General features: G+C 47.3%; 1 long non-coding RNA gene across 1 annotated transcript; it reads left to right on the top strand.

Moving 5' to 3' along the window:
- The first annotated feature begins 10290 nt into the window (after nt 1-10290).
- LOC139596609 (uncharacterized) lies at nt 10291-14189 on the top strand. Its single transcript, XR_011681371.1, has 3 exons — nt 10291-10561; nt 11882-11985; nt 12799-14189. It is a non-coding gene; the product is annotated as an uncharacterized lncRNA (long non-coding RNA).
- The last annotated feature ends 8078 nt before the right edge of the window (nt 14190-22267 follow it).

Here is a 22267-nt window from a genome sequence, read left to right as displayed (position 1 = left end):
AGTTTGGATAACAATAATCAAAGAACACAAAAGCCGATTATGACTTTGCCTCCCACTGCTTCACTGCCTATTCATGCAGTCTGTCCTGGCTGGCCTGCTGAAGTGCAACCTGAAGGAAACTGACAAATAATTCAAGCCTTCTTTTTTTCTTTTGTCTTTTTCTTTTTTTTTTTTTTAAGATAACTTGCAAATGATGTCCTTAGACTGGTTTTCTTCATTTCAGCTGCATGGAATAAACTTGTCAGGGCGGTAGTGGCTAATCTTGCAGCCTCAGATATGGTTTTAGAGGTTCATTGATGATGTTAAAGTGATTGCCAAGTAGCAGGACTCCATCCAGAATTGCAAGTGACCAGGATATGGAATAAACAGAATTGGATTTAACCTCTACACTATCTCCCAGTGCAGCTGAACCATCGTCAGACATGCACTTATTTTGCCATTGCAGGAAAATCAGTCAGACCGGCTCAAAGGGGAAATATCTGTGCTGTGATAGTGCTTCTCATCCATCAGAACCTACTTACCCACGTCTCAGAAGTCTGCTCTGGCAGAAGAAGCAGGGAATCCAGCTGAGCCCTTGCAGGATGCTGCTCTAACACGTGGTGGCCATTGCTGCTGTGAGAGCAGCCCTCAGCAGCACTCATCTCTCTGGAGAGTGCAGCCAGGCTCCAGAAGGGCTGCAGGGCACAGAGGGGCCCTGTCACTCTCGTGTCCATCCCACATGGAGCCCCTCACCCTGGCAGTGCCTCTGGAGAGGGGATCACACTCCCTGTCCCACACTGTGCTGTGATTTGGAGCTGCTTGGTGCTCTTCTGTAAATCATGAACCACCCCAAAGGGCTACAGAAGAGGGAGTTGTTGGGAGTCACATCTGGCCAAACATCTGTTTGCAGGTCCCAGAAATGCCAAGACCCAGCAGAGCAGGGAGCAGGGGTGAGGCACACTGGCCCTCCAACACATCCCCCTTTAAATCCTGGTTTAACCGAGCGCTGCCTGTAAGTGTCATCCCTGCACCAGCCTTCCCCCTGGAATGACAGTGATCTTGAGTTGCCTGGAATAATTCTCTGTGTGAAGCAGCTCCCCTGGAAGCTGTGAGATTAAATCCTTGTAGCATCTTGTTACAGGGATCAGCTCATAGGGGATTATGGATGTGCAAGTGGCACCCGCTCTCTGGGGAAAGTAGGAAAACATCTGTTAACATCTGCAGCCAGGCTCCCAAATTCCCAGTGAGAGCCAGCCCTCAGCCCTCCTGTGGCAAGATGGATATCAGGAGGAAGGTGTGCTGACCAAAAGGTGTGCTGACAGCAGGAAATCTGTGAGTTCTCACTGCAGTTTGTTGCTTTCTAAAAGGGCTGAACCCTGTGGTTTGTTAGTGGGGTTTTTGTTTACTTGTTTCTGTTGTGATTTCCAGAGAAGGATTTTTCTGGTTTTACTTTAGCATCATGAAGCCTTATCTTTGTGTGGCTGGAGGGTCTCTATGGATGAGTGAGGAAATAGTAGGATTATGACTTTACTAGATCCAAAAATGAAAGATAAGCAATCAGGAAAGGAAGGATTATTTCTTAAATTGCCAAAAATTCACTGTTGTTTGTTATAATCTATTTAATTAAAATATCAGAAAGACACCTGGGATAGGAATTGAGCTGCTCAGAAGATTCAGGTATCTCATCCCTGTGAAAAAAACCTTACACCTATTTTCCACTCCCTTTAAAAAGCAAAGCAGAAAGGGAAAATGTCTTGATAGTTCTTCAGCAGCAAACCTGTTTTTTTCAACTGAATTTTGACACAAGAGGAGTGGGTGTAAAATATATTTGTTTCCCTTCAAAACCAACTAAATAAGTGTCGCTTCCTACCACACAAATTGTCACTTAAAGCAGCCTTTGTGAGCTGTGATTTCTACCCATCTCTTGTTTTGCTTCCTGAAACACCATTTAAAATATTTTCAGCATCACCCCAAATACAGCTGATGATTTTTGGAAGCAGCACTTCAAATGATGTTGGCTGTGAAGAATTAGCCTGGCACTAAACATCTGCTGTCAGTGCTGTTATCAGCTGAGTGCCACAAACCCTTCCTCACCTGTGGGATGCTAAGAGGTTTCCTGCAGTTCAGATGAAAGATGTCTAGTCCATAAGCCTATCCTGTTTCTCCCAATTTTCTTTCCCCAACCCAAACACCTGTGAAAGAATGTGGTGTTTATGAAGCTGGAGTCTGATAGCACTATTTGGAGCCAAACAGAACATCCTCCCTAAGGATGCACTGGGGTTCTAGCTAGGAAGATTTGCTAATTTAGTCCCTACTCCAACTCCTGTCCCTGCCAAATCTGCCATGCCTCTAAATCCTGAGCACCAAAAGCCCTATGAGCCCTTCCCCTGAGCCAGATGTACTTACTGTCTTCCAGTGTACCATAAACTTCATTTCAAATCAAACCCCTTAAAACTTCAGTCCAAAATTCAAATCCTTACTGGTAGAGTGAACCTTGCTAGAGCATGAAGCCTCATCCAGTGCAGGGAACAGCATACCCATTCTCTAGGAGAAGGACTGATAGAAAAATCAACTCATTTGAATTCAGCTCAGAAAAATTTTCCACTTTATGTCATGCTTCCTGCCGGCAGAATGCAAAGTCTTTTTAATCAGACTAAACATTCTCCAAATCCCTGGCCAGTGAGTAATAATGTCTACTTCTATAGTGTACTTCAAAGCCTCTCTTCAAAGCCTTCACTACCTGCAGAACACCAAAATGACCTTTATTTCACAGAGATAAAGGCACACTGGGCAGCAGTGCCAGCCAGGGGAGGATGGAGACATGGCACAGGATGCTCTGCACATGGCTTTGTACCAGCTTCAGTCAGAGGCAGGGTGGGACAGGCCTGGAGGTCACAGAGCAGTGAAATCATGCAGACAGCCTTTCCACAGGCAAGAGGACTTTAGCTAATGCCAGGCAGGGTGGTGTGAACCTACAGGCAATCCTCATTCCTCTGTTCCCACCTACTCCAAACCCTTTAGCACTGGGTGCTCTGGAGCCATCTCAAGCAGTCTGGCAGTGGATGCTCTTGTCTCAGTTCCCTGGCTGCACTGCTCCATCCTGCCTCTCCTCCAGAATGTCCTTCCCTGGCTGCTGGCAGTGTCCTGAAGGGAAGGATGCCACAGCATGGCAGGGACACTTGCACAGAAGAGATGCTCCAGCTGGCTAAATCTGCCCAGTTTGCCCAGGGCTTACAGATCAAGGATTTATTTTCAGTTCAGAGTGTCCCTTGGAGTTCTGTCCCTGTCCTAGCCCCCTGCTCTTCCAAGCAAAAGCTGCTGGGAGATGGTTTAAGGGAACTCAAGACTGCCTGCACACCACAGCAGGTTCCAAGGCCTAAACCTTGTTTGGAATCTCTAGAATCCCTCCTTAAATCCAACTCCAAACACCTAAACCAAAGGAAATACAGTAGAATTTTTAACTTGTAAATTTTCATCTGCCAGCAGAGGAGCTGAGTGTAGATTTCAGGGAAATAAGAGCGAGTTAGTTACGCTCCCCTGAATAATCCACTCCTGTCAGCAGAGGTGGCTAATAGAGGTTCTTCCTGGGCATTTGGATGGAAATTAATGCATGGAGGAGACAAAGCTATGTGCAGTTTGCAGACATGACACCATCTCAGTGAATGGAAATGACACATGGAGTTTTATTAGAGAAGATTCTTGGTGGACATGTTTATTAAATGACCTGCCTGCCAGAAATGCCAAAGGACTCTCTGTTTTCCTTCTGGCTCGCTGTATCACATCTCTAGGGCTTCCCATGGAGCATCTCCCCACACACTGCACTTTTTAGGCTTTTCACCCCATGGCATGATCCTAATGAGCATCACCTTTAAAGCTTATAGGCATCTATAGGCATCTGCAGAGATGAAACTTTCAATCTGCTCAGGTCTGAGATTCACTGCACTGGGATATTTTTGCCCCAAGTGTCTAGTCTATCCAGATTCCTTTGCATTATCTTTCAGCTTACCCTGGTGTTTTTGATCCCTTTCAACTTCATGTCACTGTGTGAATGCCTGTCATCCTTTTGTTTAATCCTTCCTTAGAGTCATCAATAAAAATGTCAGAAAAGACCAAAGACCTGATCTCTGTGATGCTCTAATAAACATAATTCTGTAACAGAATCACTCTCTGTTTAGTATTCTTTTTTGCAGCCACTCAGCTGTGATTTGGTCCATGGATTATTGTATTCAGATCATCCAAAGAGCTAAGTTTTGTGATATGCTATCAAGTGCTTTACCAAATCCAAAAAGGCTCACTGATTTTTAAGATCAGAAAGAAGCATGAGAACATCAAACCTGCTCCTTCCAATCCTTGAGTGAGCTTGCTAAGGTACCACTAAAGCATCTCTTCCAGAATGTCCAGAGTTGAAGATCCCACGAGATGAAAAATCAGACACTTTGCTTCATTAATCACACATATTGCTTTTTTTTGTTGTTTTGTTTTAAAATACTTATTGTTAAATTTAATCAGTCTTTGCTTTCTAGGCATTGGGTTTGTGTCTTTTTTTTTCTCAGATTAAAGATTGCCTGGTATCCTGTTGTTTCTTGCTGTGCTTGTTGATGTTTCATGCAGTGATCTTTGGGGTTTTTTTCCTTTTTTTTTATTAACACTGCTCTTGATTCTACAAACTTTTCTTTTGACATGTGCCTGTGTGGAGAATTCAGTCTCTGTGATGAGGAGGCCCTGCTTTCATGGAGCAATTTGCAGACTTTGAACCAGAGCTTCACATTCTCCCCATAAACAAATACCTGTCAGTCTGGCAAGGCTCCCTGTCCTGCACATCTTGCTATTGCCTCTGGGTTCCCTGATGTACTTTAATTTTCATGTGTCCATGCATAACTCATTTTCAAGCATTTCAAAGCTTAGGTAAGTTTCAAAACTATCTTTAAACAACGGTCCAGATTCTCAACTTGTTCAAATGTGGGCAAATGCAGAGCAACTGCTTTGAAGTCAGCATTGGAATACAGGTATAACTGTCAGGGGAGACAGCCACAATCTCTTTTGATATCTCTGGAGCAGGTCATGCAGAAATAGAATCCCAAACAATATCTGTGACCAGCTGTTCTGTTCATCCTGTGCCTCCAGTCATTCTCCACATACAGCAGATCTCATCCCAGCTGACAAGAAAACCAACTAATCCAAAAAATGGAATTACCTAATTTTCTTCCCCATTATCTGAGGCTCATAATAGAAATGTGAAACGACCTCCTCTATTTCAGCAGCAAAAGCAAAGATGCCAGTTGACTCTCAGTTCTCAATTCTCACTACATCATATTTCCATTTGCAAAGGTCAGGGGGTCAAGCCTGGTGGGGATTTTTGTTCAGGAAAAGCTCCCTACAGATTAAATGGGATTCTTTCAGATTTAAAGAGGGAAGGGGAGAAGGAGAAAGAAAGAGCTGCAAGGTTTTATTTAATGGAAAAATCCTACTTCTCAGGTGGGGACAGGCGGCTGACTTGACACCAGTTGCAGACTGGGAGCATCCTGTGCCTGTGCTCCACTGTCTCATGCCATAAATGGTGGCCAGAATCACACAGGCTTCCCTGTGTCCCCTCATTTCAGCCAGCTAGGGCTGTGCCATGCCTTTCTCCACGGGAGGGACAGGGAGTCACCCACCATGCTGTGGATTCAGGGATTCCCTGGAGCCATCAGTGAAGGAGAGATGGGAGCTCCATCCTCACACTCGTACCTGTGATGGACAGTCATCCCACAGGCAGGGAATCAAGAGGAGGGAGAGATATTTAAGCATTTCCTTTACTTGCTCAACCTCTGAGCACAAATATATGGGTGCCCAGGTCTGGGCTTCATCCTGTGAGCTGTAAATAAGGACCTGTAAACCATCTTAAGCTTGCAAATCTCCCTGTCAGCCTGAGAAATCAACTGATGTCGTCAACCAGAGCCAGCAGAACACATCTCATAACTCTCATTCCTCAGGGCTGAGAGCAAAACCAGCTCTGCCTGCAGAGCTGGGACATCACAGAGCACATGGAACAGGGACAGCACAGACCCATGCAGAGCTGCTGTCACCACCACCAGCAGAGCTGGGCTGCTTCCTCTCCAGGGCTGGAGCCCTGGATGAACGTGCCCAGATGCCAACAGAGCCAGTGGCATGTTCAGGCTCCTGGCACTGCCAGGGAAGCAAAGTCACAGCATCTCCTCCATGACATCTGGCATCAAATCTGCCAAGGAGATTCCAAATCAAATTTGCCAAGGAGATTTCTCCCCTGGGCCATCATCCAGATTGGTGACATGTTTGACTTGCATGGTAGTGAAGGTGAGCAGTAAGGAATGATTTTGCTCTTGGGTTTGAGTTTCACAGTGTCAGAAAGGCCCACACTTTATGTCTGAGCTCCAGAGCTCTACATGCCCTAAAGGAGTGTCAGCCTCAGGCTGTGAATTCAGGCCAGGTGGTTTGGCAGGGCCCTGCAGCAGCTTTTTGTAACATGCTGCTCTCAGAGCAGCTTCCTCAGCTGCAGGGCTCCAGGGAGGTGATGGAGGGCACAGTACCTGCCTGCAGCATGATGCCAACAGTGCTAAACTTATCCTTGTTCCCCTGACTATCCTCCCTTCCTTTTCCTGGCCACCCTTCCACAGCAGAGGCTGCAGTGGGACTGTGGAGGCTCAGGTTTATCCAGGACTGTGAAGCCAGAGGGGTGAAAGGGAGCAGCTCCCACAGCTCCTGAGAAGTGAGGAAGGGGGCAGTGAGTCAGGCAGGAGCACTGCTCCAGGTCCTGCAGGGTGAAGCTGCTGTACAGCACATCAGGGGCTTTTTGGAGAGAGAAGCCAAGCCCTGGCTGGCAGAGTTTCATCCAGACAGTAGCAGTGATGAATGGGATGTGATTCATGTAGCAAATGTGCTCCCGTGATGGAAATCACTTTGCTGCAGGATTGATGATGCTCAGCATGGGTCAGTTCATCTCTCCCAGTTCCCTGTCCTGGATCCTGCCAGACACAGAGAGCCCAGCTCACCCTGCAGCAGCCCCGAGCATCGCTCATGCTCTAGGACTGACTCAAGGCACCAAGGGGATTGGCTTTTTGCATGGAAGATTTTCCAGATCCATTTGTTGGGAGCTTGGGCAGCACAGCTGAAAACAGCTTTGCAGCCCCAACTGAAAGCTGCCCAGGGCTGCAGGGAGGCTGCAGAAACTATGACACACGCTATGCAGTCTGGGGGAGACAAGCAGATTTTGAGGGAACAAAGTGGTGTAAAAGAGGGTGTTTCTCACTTTGGCCTGCAAATAAGAGTGGAAGTTACAATAGGGGAAATCCTTGCTGGGAAACATTAGGAAGAATGAAAGCTGGATACTTCTGTGCTACCAAGTGAAAAGATGTTTGGGACCCAGGGATCAGATGTTCCTTTTTAGCTCCTACTTCATCCTGCATCAGGACTGCACTCAAAAAACAGTTTGAGAACAGTGATATCACCTGGGATGGGACTCCAGTTCCCCATAAGCAAGTGGTTAAACCCATGCAATTTTGTGACTTTCTTTTCCCAAGGTCAGGACCATCTTGCAGAACCTCTGGGGATAACAGAAGGAATTTTTCCTGCTCATTGGAAGCACCATTGCCATGTGATGGAGGCCAGCTGGGGAGAACTGAGGAGCCGCATGTGGTGGAAGAGCAATGCCAGCCTGCCTCTGGGACTGGGGCTGCTGCAGCTTTCTCTCCTGCTGTATGTCAAGAGGGTTTTAGTAACTCTTGGGACCTCTTAAAACAGATTGTCTGATTCCTGGCAGCGTATTTTGAGCGCCCAATTTGTTTCATGGCACAGAAGCATTTGTGGACCATGATGTTTCTATGTCAACACGTGCTTGAGGAGGGTTTTCTTTCACCAGAAGTGGCAGGTGTTAGAATCCAGATCAGAGCTCTCTCCACATCATTATTTTTAGAAAAGGATTTCTTTTTTTAATAAGACATGTTGATATGTTTTCTCTATGTGGGATTAAAAGCACTTCAGGCTCATGCATGGAATTTTGCTTTATAAATCTGTGGGAGTGCAGATTTCCTCCACTCTTGTCCACTCTTGTTATATTGCCTTTGTGAAATGGGAATAATAAACCTTGTCTGCCTCCTGAAGGGGCAGAGAATTAACTCTTTGAAGTTTGTCAGACCATATAAATGCCTTCCTATTATTAAACTTACTACTGCTCAGGGCTTTTAAACAGCTGCCACATTTCACTTCAGAGGAGGTTGCCTTGAATTGGTAGGTGAAGTGAACACAGTATATCAGGGTGTTATGCTGAAAAAAAACTTTGGGATCTGTTAGATTGAAAGGCCCTATATAAATATGAGTTATGTGCAGAAATAGATTTTATAACCCTATCATTCTCCTCTGGTGTACCTCTTAATCTAAGGGTTTCACTGTCTTTTATGAACACTTAACAAGACCTGTATTAAGCTTCAAGCCTCTTCAGAGCACATATTTTACAGGGAGTCAATGCAGAGGGGACAGACCCATTTTTTTGCCCAGCTTACACAGCAGGGCAGCGAGACAGACCCACCTGGCCTGCTCTGGTAATTAGTAATTTATAATGATCTGCTGCACAGAATATGCTGAGAGAAATACAGGAGCTTCAGGAAAAGATGGCCTCTAATGCTGTCATGTTTTGAAAGATTCACTGTCTTTTCCTCTCCTTTCAGCTTTTCTAGGAATAGCTGAAGACTGATGGTCTCGTTTAACACATGTAGGCTCCTGTTAAGTGGTTTTGGATTACAGGCTCAAGGGCCAGTCCCTGAGCCTGGTGTCTCTGTGTTTGATCTGCATACACCCATTCCCATCCTGTTCAGGAATGCTGGGACAAAATAATAAGAAAGCTTGTGATTGTCCCAGTTAATGCTGCTCTGGAGACACAATGGGGAAAATGAGGCAATTCGAGACCATTCTGTATTGAGTGCCAGAGTTTGCATTGATAGAAGATGTAGGAGAATGGCATATAAGCATTTATTGAAGAAAGACGCATGAGGATTTCACTGCTCTTATTTATTTTATAATATGCATTTCTTGCTTTGTGTCTTCAGACTACTCAATGAGCAATGGCTAATCGATCTTTCCAGTGTGGCCTGTAAAATTGGTAAATATTATTCTTGCTCTAGAGGCAGAGAAGTGAAAACAAGAAGACACAGTGGCCCCATGGAGCTCACCCAGAAAATCGGTGTTAAGGCCAGAAGTGAAGGCTCCTGACTGTTGCTGGCCATCACCATCTGTGCTGCCATGGGTGTGCCTGGGTGTGGCACCTTTCCTAGAGGAATTCACAGCACAGGCCTCATTTGTTAGCATCGAGATGTGCTGAGGGGCAGCATGAATTCTGGTTTCCAGCCCTGTCAGCCACACATGCTTCCCCAGGCATGGGGCTGCTAGAAGGGACAAAGCAGAACCTGGTCCCACTGTGCATTCAATGCTCAGCACGTTGTGTCAGCTGCATTTACAGGTACCATGTGAGTTAGAAATTAAATACTGTGAGACAGCCCCTTCCTTTATAGACACTTTATTTACAGCTGCCAAGTAAATTGGTTTTAGACAAGGCATCTGAATTTAGGATGTTTCTTTCCACCAAACTGCTGAAATTCCCAGGCAGATGAACTGTGAAGCATGAGGGTACCCTGGATGTGAAACATAAACCAGTTTCCTGTACCTGCTCTCAGATTGAGCTAAAGTTTCCCTATTAAAAATAAGCAGCCAGCACTATGGATGGAAATCATTTGCCTTTTTTGGGTAACATAAGTCTTAATAAAAAAAAATAAAAACCAAAAAGCGAAGCCTAAGAGCTTCACACCATTTCTCCCAGTTTGATGATCAAAGGTGCTTTTTGTTGTTTCTGCTGCCCCTGTTGTTTTACACCGAGAAGATTCAGTAAATAGGGAGCATGGGGAGCGTGCGGGGAGGAGGATCAAACTCCAGGAGCGAGGCACAGACGGTACCTGGAGGTGCCACATTTTGTACTGAACATTTCATTAGCTCCCACAAGGCTGACGCCTGTTCATTAGGCACAGACATCCCAGCCCAATTGCCCATGCAGCTCTGCGAGGGATCCCATCGCTTTATCCCAACGGTGCCGCATACAAAGCAGGAAGGCTCCAGATTTCAAGCCAGCTCCTCAGTAGGAGCTGTAATTAGGGATCCTGGTCCATCAATATTTCACCACATCTGCTCCTGATCTTGCTGTGGGATGTTTCTCTGTAGCTCGTGTAGCTGCTTAAACTTATCTCCTTGACAACTCTTTAGTTTAAACAAAGATTATTTTGGAACAGGAGCTGTCAAAAAACCCAGCAGCTCCGGGAAGTTTTCTTGTTAAAATATGTTGGCTCGGCAGCACCATCTTCTGTCCTGCCCTTCAAACAGCCTGGGATGTCACGCTGCGAACGGGAGCGTGTGCCTGGGCTAGCTCGGGGCTAAAGAACAGTTTGAAGAAGATTGAGTCAATGTTTTCCGTGCTGGGAGTCGAAGCCATAATGCAGCGATAGCACAGCAGATGGAAAGCCCGAGTCCAGCTCTGCAGGGACCGGCCAGCCCTGGAATCAGATCTCTCCCAGGCAAGGCTTTTGGGGTGAGATACCTTGGCTCTGGGGTTGTTCTCATGCTCAGGGGATTTATCACGGGCTGTGACCCCCTCGCTGCTTTGGAGGGAGCAGGGGCTCGGTGCTGCTCAGCACAATCCGTCTCACACTCGCTGAGCCACGCTTTCCCTGGGTTTTTGCTGCTGGGTTTGCTCAGCTTTGAGGTCATGATGTTGCTGGATGGTTGCTCCTTGCTTGTGCTGCTTGAATGGCAGGTCCCACTCAGCAAAGCCCAGGGAGATCCAGGGACAGGAGAGGAGGAAGGACTCAAAGGAGCCAAGGCAGACAGTGAAAAATCAGCAACGGTGAGAAATCGGGAATTACAGAAAGAGCTGCTCCTTGTCCCACTCCTCCACAGCACATTGGGATTCAGGCAGAGATTTGTGGCATGAAGGTTAAATTAGGAGGGCAGCTACAGTCATTTCTCATATGTTCCAGCTGGCTGCTGTCTCCTCAGCATCCTGCACACACCCTCTGGGCTGGCAGCTCACTTTACCTCCAAAATCAGCTCTGCTTCTTCATCCCACCACTCAGGCAACACCCATGTACATCTCTACAGTGTGTACAGGAGAAGGAGAGACAATATCTGTATTTACCTTTAACTTTAGTGTGTTGTTGCAGGCCTTAAGTAATTAATATCTGAGCAGCTCAGATCCTGGTGTGACAATCATCACACAAGAGAAAAGCATTCTTATGAAAAAGACAACAAAGCCCTTAAATCTAAACCACAGCAGCTCCCTTGTAAGAGACACTCTGTGGCAGGATTGTGCAGCACAGCAATCAGTCTCGCTTTAATATACAGATCAGGGGAATGTAAGAAATACTTGGAGAGCAGCCACAGCTTTCACAGCAGCTGCTGCTACGTTTTTGTCAGGATTAAATTCATTTCAATTATAGAAAGGCTTGTGATCACCTGCTAGGAGGAGGGTTTCAGCCTTTCAGGAGGCCGGGGGTGTGTATACAGCTATATTTAAATGGCAAATGCACAGCACACTCTGGTGCCATCCCATTTGCAGAGCACTCTGCACACATTCCCTAATGAAGTGTTGAACTATAGGTTCCTTCTTCCTTTATAGTGTGATATGAATGGACTTTTAAAGGAGGAAATTTAAAGGAAGTGAGGAGAGGAACTAAAATGGACATTTGTGCTGCTGCATTGCTCAGGCTATGTCAGGAGAGGGCTAAGCACCATCCCTTCTGGTGCTGCTGCAGCCCTTCACTTCCTACAAGGCAGCCATGGAATGTTCTGTCCCAGTGTAAGCACACAGACCCACAGCAAACACTCAAAATAACAATTTTATTTTGCACAGACATTGATGGACAAGATGCTGAGAAACCCATGTGGATGCCTGGAGGGAGAAGAGGAGGGACTGGAAGCTGGGACAGAAAATGAGTATCCAAGAAACGACCTCTGGTGAGAGGATGTGCAGTTTGACACAGCCCTTCTGCCAAGCACTGACCCCAAAGGGCTCTGTAACTGTGCCCAAGCAGCCAGAGCCTCATGGCTGCAGTGTGAAAGGGAAGAGGCTTACAGGGATTGTTCCAGGTTAAAGTGTGTTTTGCACAGTACTTCCAGCCTGTACCAGTTCCTTCCTCACTCCAAACCAGGTGGAGCCACAGACCTCTGCAGCTCCTGGAGTTTAATCATATTGAGACTTTGCCCTTCTGGGCCCTTATGTGTAGGAGGTTTGCAGAATTAGCAGCAGATGGTCCCACAAGAAATTCTGGTATCCCAGTGTGACTGCAGGAGAAGGCAGAGAGGGAGAGGGGCGCCCATTCACCTCCCACTCCCCATCAGGTGGCTGTAAGGGATGTCACCTTGCAGAGCTGGCCAGCAAGGTCACCACTGATGCTCCCCTTCCCACTGTGTCTGTCTTGTCATCATCAGAACCCACAATCACTGTGAAGGTGTCAAAAAAGGGACAGGAGGGCTTGACCACTCAGACAGAAGGGAAACCTTTCAGGGTGACAACAGCTGTGGGAAGTGACTTTTGGTGAGGAGGTCTGGCACCTCATGTTCTCATAGCACTCCTGGCAGGCAACTCACAGCTCCCATTTGACCTGGGAAGCAATGTGGCTTGATTGTCCTTTCAAAAATAAATTAGGAAATGGCTAATGCCAATTTTAACAAGTGTCAGAACAAAAGAAGCTTCCTAGCACTTTCCAAAATGATGCCAGAAGGTTGCTCTCAAAGGAATTAATTTTGTCTAATTAAATATCTTCACAGAGCTCTCCAAGTAACAAACCACAACATCAACATGCAGCACTCTGCAGACTAATGGGAGTCACACTGGAATTGGCATCATGTGCTGAAGTGTCAACAGATGGAGAGGGTGATCATGATGGAGGAGTGGGACAACAAACCTACCTTTCCACTTCTGCCCCAAATGACACACTTCACCCCCATCTCAGCTCACCCATCTGTTAAATCCATGGAAAACACTTCCTACAGCACAGATTCACCCAGAGGGCAAGCTGGCTATGGGTACAGAACAGGGTGGCAGAGGCCTTGAGGGAGCTGAGAGCTCTGGATTTTTTAAATGAGGTTCAGATGAGTGGGGGTAGAAGGATCTGGGGGATTGCATCTCACTCTGCACTGCAGCAATGGAACCCTCACTGTTTGCACCCCCTGAGCATTCAGGCCTGCCCAAGGACTCTCAGATCTCTGTGTTTTGTTGTACCTTGCAGCAGAGACAGCCTGGAGGGTTGAGCTGCATCCTGGAGGCAGAGGGCTGCTGCCAGCTCTGCCCTGGAGCATTCTCTTCTTGGATTGCTGATTCACACCAAAAAATCAACCAATTTTCCTTCCAGCCTGATTCAGTTACTGTCACTGGCTCCTTCTTTTCCTTATTAATGTCCCTAGGAAGTGAAAACCTTGTAATTACAATCAGCTCTCTTGCTACCCCCAAGTTGCTGTTCTGAACTCCTCCTCCTTTTTATTGAGGAGGATTTACACCCATGGCCATGTTTTGGCAAGCTGGAGGGGTTTCTGACACTTGCAAAAGAGAGCTTTTTAAAATGTACCATACGTCAACACCTCCTGTTTTATAAAACGAGGATTATTAGTTACAAATCAGGTCAAATGAAAAGAAAAAAAAAGTGGGAAATAGCAAAATCTTCAGAGGAGTATAAATAGCCAGTGGAAATTGCTAGTGCAGCCTGGTATAACACAGCCATTCCAGGCAGGCTCAATTATTTCTCCAGCTGCTCTGAAATCCCCCTCACTTTGCTACCTATTAGGAGCATTTGCCCTATTTATAGGAGACATTGTAACACTGAAACTCTGGATGAGATTGGACGTGGATGCTCCTGGAAAATCCTCCCTGTGTCAGCTGCAGCTTGCAGTACAAACCTGGTGCCTCAGCACTGCTCGGGTCACCTGCCTGCAGACAGGAGCATCTCACCTGCTTAAAAATGTCAAATCACTGATCCCTTGCAGCAGACAATATGATTATTCCAGGGAATTCTGGCTTTTTTAGTGAAGTGACAGGCTCTCAGATGAATTGTTTGCATGCTGGATGATTTCTGTTGACAGGGATAGTCCTTCTGCAGTAGGAAAAAAAATCAAAAACTGACTTTTTCTCTTGCAAATAATACAGGAGATGTACAAAATTGTCAGTGCTGTGTGTCTATGTCCGTTCAAATGTGTTTTTTTTAATGGTATCTCCCATTGCCACGGATCTGATCCCTGTAAATGCTGGGTAATAGAACATCTCCCACGGGTGGACAGGGGCTAAAGAGATTTTTCAGCAGGAGAGGGAGCTCTCTCTGCACCAACTGCTGGGGAACCAACGCCTGCTGCGGGCGTTAAAATGCCAGGGAAAAGCTGTGCTCACCATTTTGTCCTCGTGTGTTCTCTCATATGCTTGCAGGAATTTCACAGGCTGTTTAACTGCAGTGATTTGGGGAAATACATCTAGCGACGCTCTATAAATCTAATAGTTAAAAGAGCTTCCATGTGGGGTGTGCATTCATTTGGTCCAAGAAGAAATAACACACACACACAAGCTTTTGGAGGAGCTTGGCATTGGACAGGGAGAGCACACTTGTCACATCCCTTAGGGAGCTGCAGGTGGGAAAATTTCCCTTGTTTCAAGAAGCTTACAGAATGCTAAAAAGCTGTGCAAGACAGAGCCACAGTGATACTGAAATTCCTATTAAAAAAAAAAACAACAACTAGATCAGATGAAAAGAAGGGAAGGGAAGGGAAGGGAAGGGAAGGGAAGGGAAGGGAAGGGAAGGGAAGGGAAGGGAAGGGAAGGGAAGGGAAGGGAAGGGAAGGGAAGGGAAGGGAAGGGAAGGGAAGGGAAGGGAAGGGAAGGGAAGGGAAGGGAAGGGAAGGGCCCACGCTGCCTGGCATCCTGCTCTGGTGGTCAGGGAGGCAGGAAATAGATAGATAGCTGGATAGCTGGATAAAGAGTTGGACAGACAGCTCGACAGACGGCTGGATGGATAGATCCTTACACCCTTGAGCTCTCTGAGGCCGGAGCTTACAGGCACAGCTCTCACTGGGCTCTGCCCTGGCCCCGCCAGTCCCGGAGGGGAGCGGGGGTGCTCGGCTCTCCGGGCCGGGGCTCGGCTCTCCGGTCGGTCCGGGTCGGTCCCGCCGCGCGGGGGCAGCAGCAGCCGGTCTCCAGCCGGTCTCCAGCCGGTCTCCAGCCGGTCCCCAGCCAGTTTGTAGCCGGTTTCCAGCCGGTTTCTAGCCGGTCTCCAGCCGGTCCCCAGCCGGTTTCTAGCCCGTTTCTAGCCGGTCTCAAGCCGGTTTCCAGCCGGTTTCCAGCCGGTTTCTAGCCGGTCTCCAGCCGGTTTCTAGCCGGTTTCCAGCCGGTTTCCAGCCGGTTTCCAGCCGGTCTCCAGCCGGTTTCCAGCCGGTTTCTAGCCGGTCTCCAGCCGGTCTCCAGCGGGACGGGAGAGGGAGGCGCCGCATCCCGGGAATGCCGCGGCTCCCGCGGAGCTGCCCCTTCTCTCAGCCATGGAATCACGGATGGTTTGCGTTGGAAGGAACCTTTCATGGGCTGGGACACCTTCCACTACATCAGGTTGCTCAAAACCCCTTCCAACCTGGCCTTTAATGTTTCCAGGGATGGGGCATGCACCACCTCTACGGCAGCTTCTCCACCCTCGTTATAAAAAAAACGTTTTCCTTAAATCTAATGTAAATCGACCTTCATGCAGTTGAAAACCATTGTCCCTTGTCCCATCCCAACAAGCCCCGCTGAAAGGTTGGTTCCCATCTTTCTTGTGAGCCCCTTTACCTTTCTACTGGTATAGATTTGATTAAGAAAACAACATTTTTCATTTTCTGTTGTTTCTTCCCTGTTGGGATATCCTCATACACTAGGAAATTGTACAATTCGAATGACTGCTTAACTCAAAATTGCAACAGCCTTTGGAGTGAGCTCATGCCTGACTGCTGAATCGGAATATTCACTGATAAAATATTATATAGAGCTCCCTTCAGGGAGCTCTAAGGTCTCCCTGAAGCTCCTCCAGGCGGAACATCCCCTACTCTCTCTCCCTGTCTCCAGAGCAGAGGTTCTTCAGCCCTGTCAGCATCTCTATCCCCTGCTCTGGACTTGCCCCAAGCAGTTCCATTCCTTTCTGTGCTGGGCTCCCAGCGCTGGAGGCAGCTCTGCAGGTGGGGATTGCAGAGAGGGGCAGAATCCCCTCCCTCCCTCCCTCCCCTGCTGCCCACCCTCCTCTGGATGCAGACCAGGCCGTGTTTGGCTCTGTGTGCTGCCAGCACACGTGGCCAGGTCATGTCCAGCCTCTCCTGGCCAGTCTCACACCCACCAGCACCCGCCAGCCCTTGTGGCAGAGCTGCTCTCCAGCCACCTCAGGGTGCTGCCCTTTGTCACCCTCCATGTGCTCCATGAGGCCCCTGGGATGCCTTTGCTGGGAATGGCTGTGGGTGTGGGTGGGATTTAGCTCCAGTCACTGATAAGGGCAATGCCAGGCAACTGGCAGGGTGTTAAAGTGGATTAGAGTTTCATTTAGGGTCATTAGAGTGGATTAGGGTTTGATTTAGGGGTGTTAAAGTAGATTAGGGTTCGATGTAGCAGGCCCCAGATTTAAGGAGTCCATGCTGCTGCTGCTGGATGGTAAAATAAGGCTCTCCTACCCTTGTCCTCTGGGATCCCCAAATGGATCTGTGGGAGCTTAGTTGGATTTTCTCTCATATTTTTTGCTTTATTTCATCCTGAATATTTAATTTAAATATCTGATTTAGTTCAATTCTCCTGGCTGTTAACACACTGAATAAGGCAGATTTTAGCAGCCCTTTCATTACTTTATTTTGCTTGTGATTTTTTCTGGTTGCCTTTTTTTTTTTTTTCTTCACAATAGGAAAGTCTCATTTCCAATTTACTGCTGTGGACAAAGCAGTATATGACAAAGATGTATTTCCTTTTCAGACTCTGTGTTGCTTTTGGCTGGGTTTCAGGTCTGACCTCTCCCTATATACCAGATGTTTGTGCCCTGTTGTGGTTGGTGCTGGACTGAAAACATTACCAGACAAGCAGATCTTCTTTTTACTCCTTTTTAAGAAGAAAATCCTTGAAAAAAATCCTTATCCTTGGCTCAGAACAGGAGGGATTTAAGTCAACTCGTATAGATTTGATTAAGAAAACAACATTTTTCATTTTCTGTTGTTTCTTCCCTGTTGGGATATCCTCATACACTAGGAAATTGCACAATTTGAATGACTGCTTAACTCAAAATTGCAACAATTGCCTCACAATTGCCACAGCCTTTGGAGTGAGCTCATGCCTGACTGCTGAAACAGAATATTCACTGATAAAATATTTATGTGTTTAAAGAAGAAAGCCTGCAATACATACCTTAAAGCCATGACTTACATTTCAATCCCATAAACAGATTTGGAAAACCATTGGGTTTGTTTTGTTTCTCACTGTAGCAGAGCCATATTCACCTCTCAGCTTTGGGCACAAAGTTCATGGCAGAGAAATGGCATTTCATTTTGATTTAATCTCCCTGTATTTCATAGTTATTTCCATGAGGCACACAGGGGACCTCAGCATTTCACAGTGACAACAGGACTGAGTTGTGGACCTGCCTGTGCAAATCTCCCCAGCCAGCAGCAGGTAAAGGTTTAGGGGCTGGAACAGTCCCAGACCCAGCTAGAAGAAGGAAATGGGACCAGTGGGTCACATATTAACCAGTTCTTTAATGGAAACTCTAACAGAAACTGGAACAGCTGGCATGAAAACTGATGCAACTCTCCCAGGAGGTCACTGGTCTCATTAGGTACATATTTAACACGAATAGATTCCAGTGCTGAGCCAAACCACAGCATCAGAGGTGAAATCAAAGTCCCTAGGGAAAGCCAGTATCCTCTGAGCACTATTTTAATCTCTCACCCACCTTTGGTATTGACATTTATTTCTCCATGAAGGGGATTTTGTTTACTTGGGATAATGTGTCATTCTTCCCTGGGGAGCTGGAATTTTAGCCAGGTGCAAGTCATGGCAAAGCTTTGCCAAATGCCCCATGCACTGCAGTGGGTGGCACAGGGAAAACTGCAGTTCCTGGGTGGAAAAGGACAAGCCCTGGTGCTGGCATTCATCAGCACTGTCTAACAATGTTTGACCCAGCCTGCTGGGGGCTTGAGATGGAGCACAGCAGCCAAAACAGCAGTCTCCCCTTTCAAGTGTTCTCAGGGGTGCTAGTTTGGCATTATGTGTGTCCTGCAGTGGAATGTGCACCCGTTAGCATATTCCTCCAGAATTAATCAGACACGTGGGACATGGTTCTCCATGAGCAGGAAGTGAAGCCTCATTTCCTGTAAATCTGTGTCCTGTATTACTAGAATCCCTCCCCACAGCAAGCAGAGAGTGTGTGATGTGTTGACGTGCACACTAATGAGCATGTCAGCTGAAAGACAGCTGCCTCTGAGCAGGATGGCAGATGGCCACGCTCACAGGCTTCCTACCCCGACTGTCTGGAGGTCAAGTGGCAGAAGGAGTTTTCAGGAGAGGCGTAGAAACTTCTCTTCAGTTCTAAAACATGTATTTCAGGGGCAGTTGGATGTGGCATTGGAGCTTGAAGTGTTTCAGCAGGCACTGGCAGAACGTGCAGCACAGCATTCCCCTCCCAGGAAAGCAGCATGGCAGGGCTGGGCTGGGCTGGGCTGGGCTGGGCTGGCTGCTGTCTCACCTGACTCCACAGAACCTCGACCAAACTCCACAGCATCTCCCAAACATCCTCAGCAGGTCTGGAGCTGCAGATGTTGTCACACCAGAACAAGATCCTGTTGGCTGGAGCCTGAGCTGTTTGCAGGCTTTGCCTTTTTTGGGGTAACACAGGAATACTGTGCTTAGAAAATGTGTAAATACTGAAACCACAAGTGGGGTAACTTCTTTCTAAGACTGAAAGAGTTGGTAGGCTCCCTCTTACAGGTGATCTTCCTGCAGTTCCTCTAACATCTGGGGTGGCAATGCAGAGAAGGCCAGGGACTCTCTCTTTCTCCTTGCCTGCTGATTTCATGGTGCACATGCTGTGTGCTGTGTGCTGGGTTCAGAGAGACAAACTTCCCCCAGTCCTTGGTGCTGCTCGCTGCAGGCATCTTGCACTCCTCTGTCTCACTCCCCTATCTCCACTCTGTGTGTGCTGGCTCTTGTGCTCATGGAACTGGTCCAGCTGAAAAATCAAGAAAAAAGGAAAAAGACGGAGTTTGAGCCTGGATGAATCCATCAGTCTGGCTGACAGCACGGCCACTCGATAGCAAGTGTTTCCACCAGAGAAGGGGCTGCTTTGTCCTTGAGCAGCAGCTGATCTAGAAGCCAGCTATTGAAAAACACGTTCCATGAGCACTCCTGCTTCCCTCCAGCCCCATCTGTTGTGTCCCAACCCAGCAGTGCCCCTGGTGAGTCCTCAGCTAAATTAATTCCTGCCCCAGCACCCTGGGTGGCTGTGTGTCACCAAGGGTGATGAGAAGGACATCAGTCTCTTCCCTTAACACTACAATGGATTTGTGCCCAATTAAAATGACTATTAACTGTGGCCTTCATTAGTAGGACTGACAATGGAAACTTTTAAGCAAGTGTTTGGCTTGCAAAGAGGCGGAGGAGAGAAAGGATCACTTCTCCATTTATCACGGGTGAGTTACGAGAAAAAAAAACAACCCAACCTAAAAAAAATTCCCCATGAGTAATTTGAGTGCAATACAGCTGGATTTTAAAATTCATGATTTAGGCGTGGGAGGGAGAAGATATATTTTAAACCCCTGCTTTCTCCGCCCAGCCAGATAAGTTTAGCAAAGATCAGGTTAAAGTGGTGACTGTTTTCCTTCTTGGCTCGAGTGTTTCTGCCAAAAGTGGATTTTTATGTCCACTTATAAGGGAGCTGGAGCAGGGGAAAGGTGCTGTAATGGAAGTGCTGACATCACCTCAGCACAGGGCAGCCCTGCTAATGGTGCCCACAGAGCTGGAGGAGCTCACTTGGCAGCTCACACCCTCCTAAGCCTGACAGAAAAGCTCTTTGAAAATAACTTACTGCTCCAAAAATAAACGCAGAAAGCCCAACCTTCTTCACACGGAATGGGTGGCAAAATTGCTCTCAGCTTTATGGGAGTCCCAGGACATTGTCCAGGGCTTTCCCCAGCCAGCACTGCCATGGGATAGGGTTCATTGCTTGAGGTGTGGTGGGAATTGTTGGGTATGATTTAATAACACTCTAAAATAGGAGGGAGGAAAAACCAGCCAGGCTGGAACAGCCCTGGCCTAGCTGAGGGTGGAGGCCAAGCAGGGTGAAAGGGTAAAGGTGTCTTAGCTATGTCATGTCCTTCTGTCCCCAAGGAGAGCTGCTGGCCACCAAATGTCCTCTGACCCATCCAGCACTGTCCCAGGCTGCTGTGGTCCCACTCTTGGCTTCCTCACATATTTCTCATGACTGTGATCCCTTTTGCTTGTGTGGAGTGGCAATCTGTCCCCAGGGAGGAGGAACAAAGGCTGGGTGCTTTAAGGCACCATGCTGTGGGCTTTGGGGAGTTTCTGGTGATGTTTTTGGAGAAGCTGCCTTTCTCTTTCCTCCTGTTGGAATGCATGTTGTGCCACAAACCACAGGGCAGAGCAGCCCCACTGCAGGTGTGGGCAGCAACCACCCTGCTCCACACAGCACAGAGCCAGGAGAGCTGGGCTACAGAAGAGAAGCTGCTGTTTAACACCGTGTGAAAGTGCTTCAGCTGGGGACACACAAGTTATCTGATTTTTCAGGAAAGCAAGTTGAAAACTGAGTTTAAAGCAGTGAGCTGCTTTCAGAGGGGAGAACTGTGCAGAAATCAGGAAGTTCTCAGGGTTGCTGAAGCTGACACACTCATTCAAACCACAGAATCTAAAGGAAAATTTAAGGGAGCCTGGGCCTTTCAACAAGAAATTGTCCTTTTTACATAATGACTGTTTCAGCAGGGAGCTGACACTTCGCCAGCAGGACTCAGAGCACTGGGAATGCAAGGGGGATGCTCAGAAGGTGGGAGAGCAGTGGGGCTATCACAAGAGCTGGGAAAATGAATTGAAAATGTGTATTTCAAGGTGAACTTCTATAGTTTGGAAAAGTGATGGGGTTACTTGAAAAGCAGGCTCTGAAGAGATGTTTTAAACTCAAACCACATTAAGGTGAAGAGCCCCAACACATGCTTGTGCTCAGTGAGGCCCCAGCACGGTGCAGCACAGCACATCATTCACTCCTTGCCCTCCCTTTCTGTGGAAAATGTGTTTATTTAGTGGTGGCCAGTGCTGTGTTTACCCATTATGCAGCGACAACAGTGTCCACTGTGTGGAAACCCAGGTTGCGTTAGCAAACCTAACAAAGCTGGGGCATCTTTGCATTCCCTCCCTTGTCTGTGTTGACTGAGATGAAACCCCTTTATGCTTTCTTTGTCTCAGAGCACAGGCTTGGAACTGCAGTAGAAAATTCCTTTGATTCCCTCCAGCCGAGCAGAGGCTGCCACAGGGGCAGGTCCATGCCTGACCACGGGTCCTCTGTGCCTCTATGCAAGATGTCTTTATGTAACCCCAGCCTCCGAGCCAGATTAGCTTTCAACGAAATGCAGGTTTGCAGCTCTTCCAGGGAGGCTCTGCAGGAAGCCTTGTGTGCTGCTGGAGGGTTTTATTTCACTTCTCTGTACAGCTTGTAAAAAGCTTCTTGGAAACCAGATCTTTGCGTTTTACTTAGAGTTCACTTATCTGCCAAAAGCTGTTTCAAGTTACTCTTTCCGAAGCACGTTAAATTAATCCTTAGGTAAGAAGGAAACAGCAACAAGGACTGTGTATCTTTGTCGAGAACTTGCCACTTCTAATTATGTGTCCCTCTTCTAAGGTTTAATATCGAGGACTACAAAATGAGGTCAACCTCTATTAAATATAATGACTTTCCCTGTGGAGCTTACAATGAAAACAGCTTCACAACAAAGGCTTCTATTTAAGGGAGAGGAAGTTTCTATTACAAAGTAGTCCCCTAACTTGGTGTAGGGGCTTTGTTTTCATTTGCTGGCTACAACAGAGTGAAAAAAGATTTGGGTTGAGGTTTAACCAGTGCTTATCTGAGACAAAACAGGCAAATTAACACACGAAGATAGGGAAGAACAAAAGCGCTGTTGCTGCAGGAGCTGACCTAGAACCAGTCTGGCATGCAACATGTGATCCTGACTCACACCAGGGCCACCAGGAGCTGCATGCAGT

Source organism: Agelaius tricolor, unplaced genomic scaffold (genome assembly GCF_023055355.1).
Source record: "Agelaius tricolor isolate 1412-34295 unplaced genomic scaffold, bAgeTri1.0.p SCAF_16, whole genome shotgun sequence".
NCBI lineage: Eukaryota > Metazoa > Chordata > Aves > Passeriformes > Icteridae > Agelaius > Agelaius tricolor.
Note: the sequence above shows the minus strand (reverse complement) of the source record. Positions and strands in the feature narration are given on the sequence as shown.